Genomic DNA, 16,563 nt, shown 5'->3' with positions numbered 1-16,563 from the left:
GAGATGATCTAAGAAGACAGACAGAGGTTGAGGTAATTAAGATTATAAATGCATGAGTGACATTTTTTTTCCATATCTTACATTATCAGGCACTACTGGACACTGCTTACCACAATAATTGCTCAAGAAATATTTGTTGATAAATTGAGCATAAAACTAGGCAAGATATCACAATACTCTTGAATGGTTTCTGATTTGAGAAAGATTCAAAAGGAAAATTCTGAAATACATACAACATTCTAGCATGGAAAAGATGTGTTAAAAAATAAGTGTGCTTTACAAAAATCTCTTTCCACAAATAAAAAGTTATCAAGGTAAGGTTTAGTTTCTGAGGCTCCTGAGAATAGAAAGGCCCAGAAATAAGATAAAGAAGGATAAAAACAGATCTCTGTGTCCATTATCAATTAATTGATTTTAAGCATTTAGCTTAGATTACAGTACCCTCCCAAGACATCAACTAAAAATCCACCTCTAAGCACATGCTGGGCATCACTAAGCCTTTTATGTCCCTCTTGCCAAGTTACACAGACATTAAACACAAGCTATTCTTTCTTTAAGCTTTAATTTCTGAGATGAGCTTTCTTACTTTCCAACTCATTATCTGTTATATGGTAATGCTCTTCTCCTTCATGGAATTAGATAAGAAGGAAAGATGATTTTTAAAAAAAAAATCATGTCTTCTTGTTGACTGAGCATATCCCCTAGATATCAGACAAATCAGGAAAATGAATGGATTCTATTATTAGCACGTTTTTACAATGTCAATAACTTGTGCTTATTAAACTACAAACCAGAGGAGTCTAAGAATAAAACAGCTAGAGAACTTAAATCTTCTGTTAAAACTTCCAGGATTACCCATATGAATCCTTAAAGGATCAGAGACAGTTGTAGAAAAGAGATGAAAACCAACTTTAGTGGTTTTGACTTCCTTATAAATCTAATTTGTTTAGAAGAAAAGATTCGATTATCAAATGTTAATGTTTTCTAAATATTTTTACCTCTAGTGACGCATCCTTCTTAACTACTGCCTAGCATTTCAACACATTTCTATTTGACTTAAACCTTAAAAAAAATTTTTTTCGTGCCAACACTGATATGATTCTGAAGCTGGTCTCCCTTGTTGACTTCACTATTTAAATGACATCTTTATTTTCCTACTTACCAGGCTGGATACCACCAGTTCATCTGTGTTTTATCCTTTTCTTGTCCCCAATCCAAGTCCTACTGCTATACCTCTTGCCCAGTTGATTCCAACATTGCTTTCTCCCCAGTCTGATTGTTCACTATACTTCACCTTTGTTAGTAATACATCTTCCTAAATGTTTTCTCTCAACCTTTCTCATGCCAAAACATTCTACATATTCTTTCCAGATTAAACCTCCTGATAGATGGTTCTGGTGGTGAATTTCCTGCTCAAACATTCCTACTGAATACTCAGTACTTGCCTCACGAAGTCCAAAGAGCTTAGATAACATTCAGAATCTCATACCATTCTTGAGAGAAACCTTTCTAGGCTTCTCAAAATGCCTCTCCAATTTTTCATCCACACTACAGGATGACCGTACAACCCACAGTGATACCTTGGCCATTCTCCAGATCTTTGTCCATTCCCTCACCTCCATTATGAATGCCCTCATTTCTACTTCTGTAATCCTTCCATTCTGATCCACTAGATTATGAGATTCACAAGGCAGGAATCATTACTTTTATTCTCACTCTAGTGCCTAGCAAAGTGCTTGCTACACAGTAGTGCTCAAAACACATTTGTTAGGTGGATAAATGAAGACGTATCCCCAATACTCTCTCTTATAAATACATTTTCAACTAGCAGTTATCCATCTTGTAAAATCCTACTGCACATCAACTGTGTCTACTTTATGATGTTTTTCATAGTTCTATAAAATGAAACATCCTTATTTTCATTGGAAGTTTATGAATATCTTTAGCGCAGGAACATTGTCTTCTTTATCTTCGAGTTTTCCACCATGTTAATCAATAAAAGTGTGTTGACTGACTAAATGAATTTTTATCACATAGTACATGTGATAAAAATCATATTAATTATATGAATGTATTTTTAAATACCTAGTAAACTTCTAATCAACCAATTAGTGTTGATGGCTCTGAAGAAACTATCTTCAGCAGCTGGTCAAAGACAATTAAAAGTTTAACGCTTCATATTAATGACAGGATGGCCATGGGGTAGTGCTTTTACAAAGTCAATTCACTGCTGCCCAAGCAGCAACCCTGCTTTGCAAGAGTCTTCATATAAAATAAAAGGAAACAAAGTAGGAAAATTTATGTCATTCTCAATTTCCAAGTTATACCAATAATAAATAATATTAATTCTACCCAATAAGAAGGGTACCATCTTGAACAGATATAATTTCTGTTTATGAATGATCAAGGATTACATGAAAAGGTGTTCAATATTGTTAATCATCAGAGTGCTATGAACTAAAACCACAACAAGATACAATTTAATATCCCATAAAATGACAAGAATTAAAAGGACTGCTAAAATCGAATGTTGGTGAGGATGTAGAGCAAATGGAGCTCTTCGCCATCACTGATGGGACTGTAAAATGGCACAATTACTTTAGAAACTTGTTTTGCAGTATCTTAGAAACCTTTGATCAAGCCATTCCACTCCTCGGTATTTATCTCCCCAAAATGAAAACCTGTGGTTACAAAGACTTGTACACAAATACTCATAGCTTCTTTTTTTATAATATCCCTAAGCTGAAAACAGCCTGAATGCCTATCAACAGAACCAATTGTGGTATATTTTATAGATTGGAATAAAAAGGAATAAACTACTAATATACTCACAATATGGACAAATAATTTTTAACAGTAGTATTTGATCAAAATACATTCATTTATATGAATTCAAGAACAGACGAAACTGATCTATGGTAACGGAAATCAGAACAGTATGTACCTATAGGGGTAGGAATTGACTGGATGGTGGCATGAGGTGATGGGAATGATCGTTTTATTAAGGTGTTGGCTTTATCAGTAGAATCACTTGACAAATGTAAATTGAACACACTATTGATGTATTTCCCAGCTCTAGAGATTGTTCTATACTTCCTTATATACTTGATAGTCATAGAGTATGACTATCATACAAGAAAGCATGAAAAAACAGAATCTGAATATGACACAAAATATCTTGACTGAAATGATGAACTTAATTTTACAGGTTCAAATTTTATGTAAGAATAAACTCTTCCTCTCCTCCCAAATAAATCTGTTTCATCTTATACAAATTTTACTCCTATTAAAAAATATGAACATACTTTCAAGTATTTCTCTCTTCACTTAAACCCTACCTTAGCCATGTTAACAATGAAGATATCTAGCAAACTTAAATTCTTTCTCTTCCACTTCACATAGTACATATAAATGTTTCTTATGCAAGAAAACAACTGAGAGGCTGATTGCCAAACCTCAGTTATTTGCAGACAGAATTTTAAAAGGGTTCAGAAGACAAATCAGATTATATGAGAACAGATTCAGTGAACCATCACGGCTATTATACTATTTACCCTTTCATTCCCATACACGATGATCAATTTGGATAACCTGTAAGACAAGTAAAGTGTTGTTTTCTTTCAGGAAGGTATGTGTCTATGTGTGGTGTGGTATGTTTATTAGATTAAGGAGGGAAAAAATGTAGTGATCCCATGATCTTAAATTTTAAAAGAAAAAAAAATGGCTCAAGAGGCTTGTGAGACTTTCAAGAATAAAATTTTGACAACATAATAGCAAATAATCCCGATGACTATTTTTTAAAAAGGGTAGCGTATAATAAGATGCATGTCACCATATAGGGATCCTTAAATGAGCTCAAATTGTAAAAGTGTATGAACATAGAATGAAATAAGGGACACATAACTGAGGATAAATATTAAAAAGAATGATACAGAAGTCTATAAACAGTGAGGAAAAGCTTAGCCAGAAATTGAGATTTGTGATAATGTTAAAAATAACATTTAGGGCCTTTTCACTTACATTTGGAGAAAGAAGAACCTGATAGACATAAGTTCACTGATTGGGGCTGAAGAGGGAAGGTTAGGGATACAGATGACACAGAAAACAGAACTGCTCAGCTCCTGTGCTTGTCTGCTCTGTCAAGGAGAATGTTCATCAGACTGGAAAAGGCATAACAGTATAAGGAAAATGAGCCCAAAATAGGTGAGGGAATTTTAAAAGAGCACTTTGCTATTCTAAATGAGCTACAGTCTCTGGCCCCAGACTAATTATATTCCAGGGAAATGAGAGAACTTGTACAATGCAGCCCTACTCTGCTGTCAGTGGTCTTTGAGGAATTGTGTTAACACAGAGATGGGCAAATGCCATCCCAATTTTCAAAAAAGAGAAGTCACTGCAACTGTTTCCATCTATTCCTGCTAAAGAAAGTTTCTGGATGACTGAACAAGGAACAAACAAATACTCGTTGACAACAAAAATGTGAGGCAGTTCATTCGGGTTTGTGTGACCACTTGTTTTTATGGTAGACATGTGTGCCTGTGTTTATGGTTTGATTTCTTTTGCAGTATGAAAATTGAATTTCACATTTCTAAGCAACTTAAAAATAACTTATTTTTTCAGCTAATAAAATTGTGGTGTGTGTGTGTATATATATATGTATATATATGCAATGTAATATTACTCAGCCATAAGAAAAGATAAAAATATTGCCATTTGTGACAACATGGACAGATCTTGAGATAATCATGCTAAGCAAAATAAGTCAGACAGAAAAAGCTGAGAACCATATTATTACACTCATATGTGGGATATAAAACCAAAAGCAACAAATGAACAAGATAAACAAAAACTCATAGACACAGACGACGGTTTAGTGGTTACCAGAGGGAAAGGGGGGAAGAGGGAGATGGGTAGGGTAAAGGGGTTCAAATATATGGTGACAGAGGAGAGTCAACTTTGGGTGCTAAACGCACAATGCAATATACAGATAGTGCATTATTGAATCGTACACTTGAAGCCTGTATAATTTTATTAACCAACCACCACAATACATTTTTTAAAAAAGAAAAAAATAAAAATCAAATTGCACCCCAGTTCCCAAAATAAAGTAACTACATAAGTACTTCATTGTGTTCTACAAAGATCAGCATATTGTCCAATTGCCTACCACCTGAACAAATTCAAGGACTTTTGGCTGATAAGGAGCAGAGACAATGATCATGAACCACTTTGTGTATCTGACATGGCGAAAATATGTTTCCTTCACACAAGAAGAGAACAAGAGGAATAGAAGAATCTACATAGGAGGGAGATTTCTAAATGTAGAGGCATGTTAGACTCAGACAAGATGAATATCCAAAGGAATGTTAAGTATGATCTCTTAGAAATGAGATTATTGGTAATTTTAATTCTTTTTGTTTTCTTTCATCATTTTAAATGTATTTCTAAAATAAAAAATATACAGTTTTAATCAGAAAAGTGCTATATTCATTTGGAAAATAAATTATATAATCTTACCCAAACAAGTATTTTATCTGGACTTTTTTAATTAAGAGTGAAAGAATGAATAAAATAGCCTTTCCCAGTGCTATATTTTAATTATTCAAATGCAATATTTTTAAATATAGTTATCTCAGTTTACCTACTAAGATAAATGTAATTCACTACATTATTTGCTCAAGTAGATACTAATAAAGTTACTTATGGATATAGCCATGCGTAGTGCACAAACTATATCCAGAATCATAAGTAATTATTCATCACTTCTTAAGTAAGGTTATCGAACTCTTCTAGTATCATTTCATAGTTTTTTTAAATGGTATTTTTCTACATATTAGTTTTGAGTAGATCAAAGTATACCATGAAAACATCAAGGGAGAAGGGTCATTAAAAGTTCCATAGATCTAGTTTACTTAATCTAGTTTGCCCTATGAACATGATGTCTTTTATAAAAACTGGGACAAATACTCAAGTGAGGACAACTTAGAATTATTACAACAAAAATATTTTAGGGAAATAGCTGGAAACAGCTCTAATTTTGTTTTGACATTCAAAATAAAAGGTTAATAAGAACTGTCATGGTTTGGAGGCATTTCCTCAGAACTCCCACTCTACACCATCTTTTTTTCCATATATATGTTCTTTATTCTTATCCTTGGCCTTGATATAAAAACTTTAGTTTATATCTCCCTTGGTTCCATTTTTCTATTAATATTTCATTTTATAGTTTGAAACTTTCTTATACACTGTCTCAAATCTTTTGTGGATTAAAGAAAGGTATAAATCAATAAAACTTAAAACTCAATTTGCCCTTTTTAATACACATTTTAGATGTTTTAATCAGTAAAGACAAACATATAAGATTAGCTTTGTATTTTACATTTAGAGTAATATATTTTCAATGTGAAAGTCATAAAAGAAAAAAAAAAGGAAGAGTATCAATCTGAACATTTATAATACATTCCAGATTTGGCAATAAGTTAAGTGTCCGCCTACTCATCTCTCCTGTTATGATGCTTTGTTCAAACCAGGAATGGTATTTATCATATTGAAAACTTGATTGTGTCAAACAGGCCAAGATATTATTTATATTATGCTAAGAGAATTATTACAATAATCTTAATGTGATAATACCTTACTCTTATATAGTTTATAAAGTGCCATCAGATATTATCTCATTTGAGACTCACACAGATGTATAAGGTTAGCAAAAAAAATGTATTACTATCACCATCTTAAAGATGAGAAACTGGTGGTGATGGATATGTTTATGGCCTAGATGACAGTGTGGTTTCATGGATGCATACTTATCTCCAATATCATCAAGTGTATACATTAAATATGTCAATCATACCACAATCAAGAGGTTATAAAAAAGATGAGGAATTACGACCTTAAATTACTTGTCTAAGTCATCTTCAGGTATCAGACCCAGGACCAGGCTACAGATAATGATCTTATTCCAGAGAGATTCTCACTACTCAGTATTGTCTTTTTTTCTCACTCAAGTACTTAGACACTATAGAGCATGCGGAGACCTAAATAGTAGAAAATATACAAAATTGGGCAAATTGTATACATGTTTAAATTGTGAAAATAATAAATCAAGTATTTTGTTATTGTAGTTCTTTTCCTTGGGAAAAATAAGCTTATTTCTTATAGTTTAATTATTAAACTATTTTATCTACTTTGATAGTATTTGTATTTTCAATTAAATGTAATTATCATGTAAAAAAGTAACATGGAGAAAAATAATGAGGAACATCACCCTAGAATATATTTGAAGCTGATTTAGAGAAGACCACATTATTCCTAGATTAGATTACATGTTTTTGTAAAGCTGCTATATTAGAATGTCATGCTGACACGATTCTTGATAATGTATTTAATGGTTAAAATATTCATAGTGAACATTCGTGTAGAGTTCATTGCATCTAATTTTCTGTTTTCCTTTGAAACAAGAAGGTGAATGATTCGATTGTGGTATTTTTTCTGTTAAACTTAATGAAAATTCTGTCCACTATCAATCAAATAGAACTATGTTGTTGTTGTCCAAACAAATATGCTCAAAAGTAATTTATTTTTATTGGAAATTCCTGTACAAACATGATGAAAAAACACAAACAAGGCTCTAATTTTGTTCAAATGCATTTGCTGGCAAGATATACACTAGAGGGTGGGGAAAGCTTTATTCTTATATTTATATTATTGAAGTTATGTGGACAGACCAGGTGTTGCACAGATTAACAAGTCTTTAGCATTTTTCAATCGATAGTATTGGTCAATATTCAGAAATGAAAATATGCGCATTACCTTTTTCTCTATTACAATACAGGTTGATGAGGCTCATCTGAAATGCTGATACAACAGTGTGACATCTACCCAGGCCAACGGTAATGTGGATGTTTTGTTGCATGGTTCCTTGTAGTATTAGTTCACAATGTGATTATGACAGTGTCAACAAATCACATGGCATGCCATAAAAACCAATGATATATGAAGAATAATTTTATTTTCTAAGCATTTAAAATCTTATTTTATTTTGATGATCACCATAAAAGTTAGAAACAATGTGAAAGAGTAAATGTGATAATAAGTTCCTATTATTTCTTTCAAAACTAACTCAAGAAGAGACCATAAACATTTAAAAATTTATCTTTCACTATTCTTCATTCAGCATGTGAAGGTAATTTGGTTGAAGCTCTGCCATTCATAACTGAAAGCTAAAAACAAAACTTCTGCATGATGGTTTAGAAGTCTCTGTACATAGCAATACATTCCCTATTTGCCAGTTTTAGTAGAACTAAAATAAGAAATGTCCCAATCTCCAGCATGGATGATTACATAAAAGAAATTGCTTTGAAAATTCCATTGTATTTTTTCAATATGAAAATCAACATTTAGAAAAATAGTTATATTGTCCCTACATAATAGCCTTTTAGGTAAGTAGATTAAGTTGACAGAGCTCTTACACACTTAAACACTGACGTTTAAATTTTAATTGACAACCAACATTATCTCTTTAGTTCTAGATATTTAAATGTACAGAAGAAATAAAGTTACTATACGTCTATGAGACCAAGAAGATTAATAAGTATTTATTTAGTTTATTACATCTTACATCAGTTTGACTTCATGGCATTTTAATCTGTGCATAGTCAAACAACAAACATACACACACACACACATTGTGATAGGTGCTATGAAAGAACAACACAGGATGCTGTTAGAGAATAATGGAGAAAATGACCAATAATTGGGGAATTGTTAGATAATGTTATTAAGTCGCCTGCAAAGGCTTTTGAGATGAGGTTACTGAAATGGGAGATGTGCAAAGAATGATAGAGCTAACTATCTATCTGATGGAGATAGGGTGTGTGAAATCCCTGGTCAAGAAAGGGTTTGATATGTGTAAGCACAAAGAAACTGAAAGAAAATACGAATGGCTGAAGTCCCTTAAGTGTAAGGTGGAAATCGCATAAAATAAATTTAAATATACAGATTCATGAACAACAATGGTTGCTGCAATTACCAAAATTTGAGACAATAAAATACTCATTAATTGGAAAATAGTTATTTGCAATCATAATTTGAATTTTATCATAGTACCTTTTAAAATTAAAAAATGTATAATGAAATTATTAAATAAAGTATATGGGAAAATTATTAAATAAAATATAAGGTAAATAAAATGAGAGGATAAAATAGTATATGTAATAGTATTCTACTTAATAGAAAAAAAATCTAAAAGATCACCAGAAGGTTGAAAGCAGTTGAATCCCTTAAAAACAGCAATATATGGGGAGAGAGAAGATGAGATGAGTGCTTTAATTTTTTAGATACTTTTATTCATTTTTAAGATTATTGGCAAAAATAAAACAACTACATACAGCTTTTCTCTAAATATTAAAAATAAACTTAGAGACAGAACTCTAGTATTCTTGTGTGTATTTTCATATGGAGCAAAATACTCAGTGAAACAAAATGTTTAAATCCTGTTAACTAAGAAACAGTATCTATATGTGTGTGTAAAGGGGAAAGTCATCTGTCTGTGTGTGTATCTGTGTTTCATGAGAAGGAGACATTTAAAATAATATTTGCTATTGAGCTACTATAAAACAAAATCAATAATCACTCATAAAGCTCAGCATGATTTGCCAAACAATAAGACTTTCATTTGTATTCATGAGTGTTGAAGGGAAAATGCCTAAATACCTATTTAGTAGAAAGATTTAGCTAACCACTGCTCTTAAATCCATTTGCTTATCTTCTTTTGGTATAGGAAAAAATTTACAAGAACACAACCATATTCAAATACTGTGGTCTTTATACTCAAAAATCTCTGTTATGTCTATTCTGCCTCATGCAAGTACAGAAATCATTTCAATAGATGTAACAATAAACTAACAAAACAACTCTAAAATTTTTTGAAAAAATATTTTAGTAGTAACTCATCTACTGCTTATTTTCTAGCATGCATCTAAATAACTTATTTGGTTATAGATTCAATGCAATCCATATTAAAATAATTAAAATACATTCTTCTCAGAACTAGAACAACTAATCCTAATTTTGTATGGAATCTCAAAATACCCCAAATGGCCAAAAACAACTTTGAGAAAGAATAAAGTGGGAGGCATCACACTCCCTGATTTCAAACTATACTATTAAGCTACAATAATCAAAACAGCATAGTACTGGCATGAAAACAGATTTATAGACCAATGGAATAGAGAGCCCAGAAATAAATCCTGTCTTATAAGGTCAATCAATCTACTATAAAGGAAGTAAGAATATACAATGGAATAAAGACAGTCTTTTCAATAAGTGGTGCTTGGAAAACTGGATATATACAAAAAGAGAAATAGGACTGCTTTCTTACACTGTATACAAAAAAATAGACTCAAAATAGATTAAAGATTTAAATCTAAGATCTGAAACCATAAAAATCCTAGAAGAAAACGTAGGCAGTAAACTCTTTGAGATCTTTTTGGATATGTCTCTTTAGACAATCAAAACAAAAAATAAACAAATGGGACCACATCAAAATAAAAATATTTTGCATAGCAAAGGTAACCATCAACAAAATGAAAAGACAACCTACTGAATGGGAGAAGATATTCATAAATGATATAACTAATGAGGGGTTAATATCCAAAATATATTAGGAATTCATTCAACTTAACACCAAAACACCTACAAACAATCCGATTAAAAAATAGGCAGAGGACTTAAGTAGACATTTCTCCAAAGAGGACATAAAGATGGACAACGGACATAAGGAAAGATGCTCAATATCATTAATCATTAAGGAACTGTAAGTCAAAACCACAATGAGATATCACTTCATGCCTGTTAGAATGGCTATCATCAAAATATCAACAAATAAGTGCTGGCAAGGATGCGGAGGAAAAGGAATCCTCATACACTATTGGTAGGAATGTAAAATGGTACAGCCACTAGGGAAAACAGTATGGAGATGCCTCAAAAAATTAAAAACAGAACTGCCATATTATCTCGCAATTCTACTTCTGGGTATTTATCTAAAGAAAACAAAAGCACTAATTAAAAGGATATATGCACCCCTGTGTTCATTGCAACATTATGTATAGTAGTCAAGATATGGAAGCAACATACATGTCCATTGATAGATAAATGGATAAAGAAGAGTTGGTAGATATAGACAATGAAATGTTAATCAGCAATGAAAAAGAATGAAATCCTGGCATTTGCAACAACATGGATGGACCTAGAGGGTCCATCTGCATTAAGTGGAATAAGTCCGAGAAAGACTAATTCCGTAGGTTTCAGTCATATGTAAAATTAAAAAAAAAAATGAATAAACAAAACAAAACAGAAACAGACCCATAGATATAGAGAACGAGCTGATGATTGCCAAAGGGGAGGGTGGTGGGAGGATGGGTGATAAAAAAAAAAAAATCCAGCTGGCCAATAAGTAAGCAAATAAATAAATTATAAAAATCAGATACATACTGCCTTCTTTTAGAAAACAGTATACTATATAGAAAACCAGACCGAAGTAATTATTATGTAGTTATCTAGATTGATGCAAAATTTGTGCTTTATCACATGACTCATGATTAATTTAATAAAAAGTCCAAAGAAGTAAGATGTAGAAGGCAAAACAATTTGTTAATTTATCAGTTCTATAACTTAGAGCAAGTCATTTGATCTCCTTCAGTTTATTCATTTGTAAAATTTAAAAATTAATATGAGCACCTACTACTTAGTGTTGTAAGGAGAAAATGAGATGAGTAGCACCTGATCCTTATATTTTAATTTTTTTCCAGCTCTGTTATCCATTGTTGATAAAAATTATCTTCTAAAATTTGATTTATACATGTTTTCAGAAGCAGTTTTTATTTTGTAATATGAGATTAGAATTTGCTGGCATTATTAAATTGGCTTTAAATTACAAGTGATGATTACCTGTTGTTCTTACTACTACTGATTTGATCCAAAAGTGCTGCAGTATTGCAAGTTCCTAATTGCCTTTTAATCAATATTTAAAGATTTTGGTTCCAACAAGTAGAATGGCAAATGTTGATGCAGTTAGATTTTCAGAGCCTTCTTTGCAAATAAATAATGCTTGGTTTTGATTTTTCCAAATAACACTCAGACTAAATTTTCTCCCCTCATACGTGTTGTATTAGATCAGAAATGTTTGTCCATGCCTCTAATATGGGTGTTTGAAAAGCATAAGGAATGTTTCTGGGTCTGTTTCCTCCTCCTGTGAGATGGCAAAATATTTGCTATATTGTTTAAAAGGGAAATCCAGCCCTGCACCAAGGTAATCACTTTGTGTGCTTCATAAAGGAAGGTAATGATAAGAACTAGGGCAAATGCCAGAGCCTGCTTGTACTGACTCATCTTCTGCTGTAGCAGGTTAATATACATCTATCCTGGGTAACATTCGACCCATTAAAAGTAGCTTCCTTGTTACTGTGAATTATCATTGTCAGGATAAGTTCCTCATCATAGGCTTTTGACTATGGAGATTCAAATAAGCAATCGATTCAACAAACAACAACCACCAAAGGAATATTTGGAGTTTATTATTTATGTCTAGCTTTGAAAGAACCCCATTGGGACTGAACAGTGTTAGACCACTGAATTGATCATTAATGCACTAAGCAAATGCATTTAATTGGGAAGGAAGGCACCTTAGTGACACTCATGTATGAAGTGCTCTAATGTCCTGCTCATATTTCTCTCCCCTTCTGTATTAATTTAACATTTCTATATTCACTATGACCAGGTGCTCTGAGGTATTTTTCCAGTACTAGAAATGGATAATAACTATGGAGACCTCTATATATTCTTTTCAGCCTATTGTTAACTATAGTTTAAAATGTAAGATTTGAAAAAGATTTTACTTCTATCTCATATTGGAGATAGAAGTAAAAATATGTGTTCAGGTGTCCAATGGACAGAGAAAGCAGTGTTTAATGTTAATTTTCTATTGTGGTTAATTTCAAGGCACCCGCAGTTGCCATGAATGTCTGAAGCTTTGGCTCACAAAGTGTTATATCGTCTTTGGCTTGGGACATTAGTGGGAGTACAAAGACAACAAGTCTGAACAAGTTAAAAAAATGACTGGGAAAAAATGCCATTTAAAAATAATAGCAACATTAAGAACAATATTTCTACCTTAAATTCCTCTAGTATTTTACAGCTTACAAAGCATATTAATTAATTTGAAAAACTTCCACACATTGATCCTATGAAATAGTGGGGACTCCTTTTATATCTATTTTATGACTATGAGTGACCAGAGATGTTCAAAGAAATTCTATTAGTTGGGGTTCTCCAGAGAAGCAGAACCAATAGAAAGTACATATATCCAGTAATGCCCTCAGATGCACCCAGAATGTTGGACCAAACGTCAGGGTGCCCCATGGTCCAGTCAAATTAAGTCATCAAATTATCCACCACAGAAATTAAGTAATTTGTTAAATTGATAAAGTTGTGGTTGTTATTTCCCAGGTATTTCAACTTCTAGCCCAATGTTGTTTTTCTTTGTACTATACTAATTTGTTATGCAAATGTTCTTCAAGCAAATTTGGAAGATTAAATTTCCTGAGATCATAGATCCTGCCTTATTCAATGTATGAAGAAAGCTTCAGTGCATCCATTTGACAGACCTGGAGCAGTTACTGTCTGCTACTAAGGTTTCCATTATAGATACAAGAAAAAAGTGTCCCCATGATTTCTGTCTAATTGCAGCAGCCAAGATTTAATGAGGGGACATGGAAGAAAAGCATGGTGATACAGGGGAAAACATGGAGAGAAAATATTTGCAACCCAGAAATAATCTCATAAATGGTCAAGACTATAATTTACTTCAGAAAAAGAATCTTCTAAAATTTGTTTAAAAAAAAGCAGCAGTTCCAGAGATATTTGTTGGATTGCATATTCATTTCTTGTGGGAAATGAGCTTAGAGACATATTCATAGGGAAAACTGTACAAAGAGGTTCTCTGCGAGTTCTCAGTCATGAAAATCATTTTGACATTGTGCTTTCTTTAGAAGACATATACAAAAATGGTTTTTGAATAAATTTTGTGGTGCCGAATGTCTTCATATTACAAGTGAAAGATATGAGAATATACTGCAGGAAACCACTTGTATTAAAAAAATTATCATTGCCATTTTTACTTTTTTCAACTAAAGACTTCACATCTTTTGGGGTGAGAACTTACATTATTTAAAATGTCTTATTAGATAGTTTACTCAAATGGTTTACTCAAATAGTCCTCTTGTATGTAGTCAACCTTAAGGCACCACTTTAAAATAACATATTTTCCCCCTTAAGTGTGTCTGTTATTATCTATTATTATAGTAGAGTAGCAGGTAAGTGTGTGCTAAGGAAGCACATTTTTCTGCTTGTCATTGCACATTATCATAGTTACCACACTTGCTGAAAGACTATACTAGTCTGAAGGTCTCTCCTTTAAATATACCTGTTATTTCCCTTTCTTTAAACTTTTTGCCATTTCACAAGAAATAATACACTACAAACACAAAATTAAGTTGTGATTATAAGAAAACAGTATAGTAAATTAAGCAGTATATTTACAAAACAAATGGCTTAATTACTCAAGTCCTTGTGGTATAGTTTTAATAGCACCAATATTTCCTCAGATTAAATAGACAAAGGCATTAATAACTCAGGTCAGCAAGTGTTTACTGAATTCCTACCATGTACAAGGCAATCTATTAAATCTGAAGTAAAATGAAGACTAATTTATTACTCTCTAGAAGCATTACATTATATTAGGAAACAGGATGCAATGATATAAAAAAGTTAACATTTTAAATAAAGGTGCAAGACAATTGAAGATGTCATTTGGCAGTAACTGATTAATTTCTAAATGGCTTGTATAGGTAATAGTGTTTGTAGTTCAGAGAAGAGAGAGATTTTTTCGTGGATGGATGGCAAACAAAAAGTCTACAAGGAGTAATTTGTGAGTTTTCCTGACAATCAAATATATTGAGAGTTGATGGGACATGCTTAATGGCATGTACAAGAATTAGGAAGTGGGAAAACAGGTAGATATATGAGAGCATAATTTTGAGAATTTATTCAAATGGACCTTGAATACCAGGAGCTGAAATTATTTACTAGACCCTGTAAATGAAGAGAAATCTACTAAAGGTTTGAACAGACAGATGACATGATAAAGGTGATTTTTATGGTTGATCACAGTCTTACAAATGGATTGGAAAGGAGCATGTGAAGGTAGACCAGATCAGAGGCAGTTGTAATGTAAGGTAGTATGACTTTTATCTAAGAAAGAACTTGGAGAACAAAGTAAAAGTGTGGCCTGCAGAGCAGGGAGAAAGCAGGGTTTGAATGTAGAGAGACTGGAAGAAACAGGAAAGTCAGTTGAGTGCTGACTTGGGAAAGGAGCATAGGGATGATTTTGTTGAAGGCATGTGAGGATTGTGGTACTATAAAGCTATCCAAGTGTGAGACCCTGGAGGAATTTAAAAATGCAAGAATGGTAGTAGAACTGGAGATTAAGTTTAGAATAGAGATAAACAGATGGGATAGCTAAAGCCAAGAGATTGGTATAAAATCAAAGTTGAGGTTAATAAGAGAAAGAGAAAACACCAAGCTTATACCTGGTAGGGGCAGATATTTAAGATGAGGGGGAAGAGGGCTGCTAGGAAAGGATTTAGGGTTATGGTGGGAATAAAAACTAGAAATATCATGCAGCTAAAGGGCTTTTGAGTTAAAAGCAGAGAGGGGGATAGTGTAAGGCTATTATTGAACAAAATCAAATAGCAGAGAAGCCAATGGATTTGGCAATTATATTAGCATTAATTTTGAGAGTTCCTTCCACGACTATTTAAGGAGTGTCTACTACATTCCAGGTACTATTGTAGGTGTTAAGGATATTGCAGTAAGTTTTAATGGGGCTTACATTAAGTAAAGGAAAAACACAATAAACAACTAAGAAAATGGATGTATAATATCCTAATATGATAAAGAATATGAATAAACAGAAATGACAGTGCAAGGGGATGAAGACTGAGAATTGAAGGGTGTTATGGTGGTCATAGTAATGGGAGCTAATAGACACTACTAAAGGAAGTGAAGGAGTGAGACTTGTGGCTATCTGCAGAAAGTTACATTTCAACAGGAGGAATCAAAACCAAATTCATAGGGAAAGGAGGTGAAGAACTTATGTTGAAATAAATTATGGTTTTCTGCATCAACTTCTTAAAAGAAGCCAGCGGCAAAAGAAATTTTGAAAACATTTAATAGGAACCAAAACCAAAACCAAAACCAAAACAAAAACAAAGTTATGAAGAGACACGTTAAAATAAGAGCATCTCCTCCATGGTCAGGTCACTAAAACTATCTGTAAATGGATCATGAAAATTCTTAGACAATGGTATTTTCTGAAGTTATCCTCCTGAATTGCCTCTCAATAAAGGATCATGAAAATTCTTAGACAATGGTATTTTCTGAAGTTATCCTCCTGAATTGCCTCTCAATATGCATTATATTTTTATTTTACAAGATTTAAAAATA

At 32.5% G+C, this 16,563-nt stretch overlaps 1 protein-coding gene and 1 non-coding gene across 2 annotated transcripts in view; one reads left to right on the top strand and one right to left on the bottom strand.

The window, feature by feature from the left end:
- Positions 1-16,563, bottom strand: part of DMD (dystrophin) — a 1,580,480-nt gene that overhangs the window by 781,153 nt on the left and 782,764 nt on the right. The window lies entirely within an intron of this gene.
- Positions 13,646-13,775, top strand: LOC112479412. Its single transcript, XR_003046180.1, has one exon. It is a non-coding gene; the product is annotated as a small nucleolar RNA SNORA31 (small nucleolar RNA).

Source organism: Pteropus alecto, unplaced genomic scaffold (assembly GCF_000325575.1).
Source record: "Pteropus alecto unplaced genomic scaffold, ASM32557v1 scaffold414, whole genome shotgun sequence".
NCBI classification, from domain to species: domain Eukaryota; kingdom Metazoa; phylum Chordata; class Mammalia; order Chiroptera; family Pteropodidae; genus Pteropus; species Pteropus alecto.
Note: the sequence above shows the minus strand (reverse complement) of the source record. Positions and strands in the feature narration are given on the sequence as shown.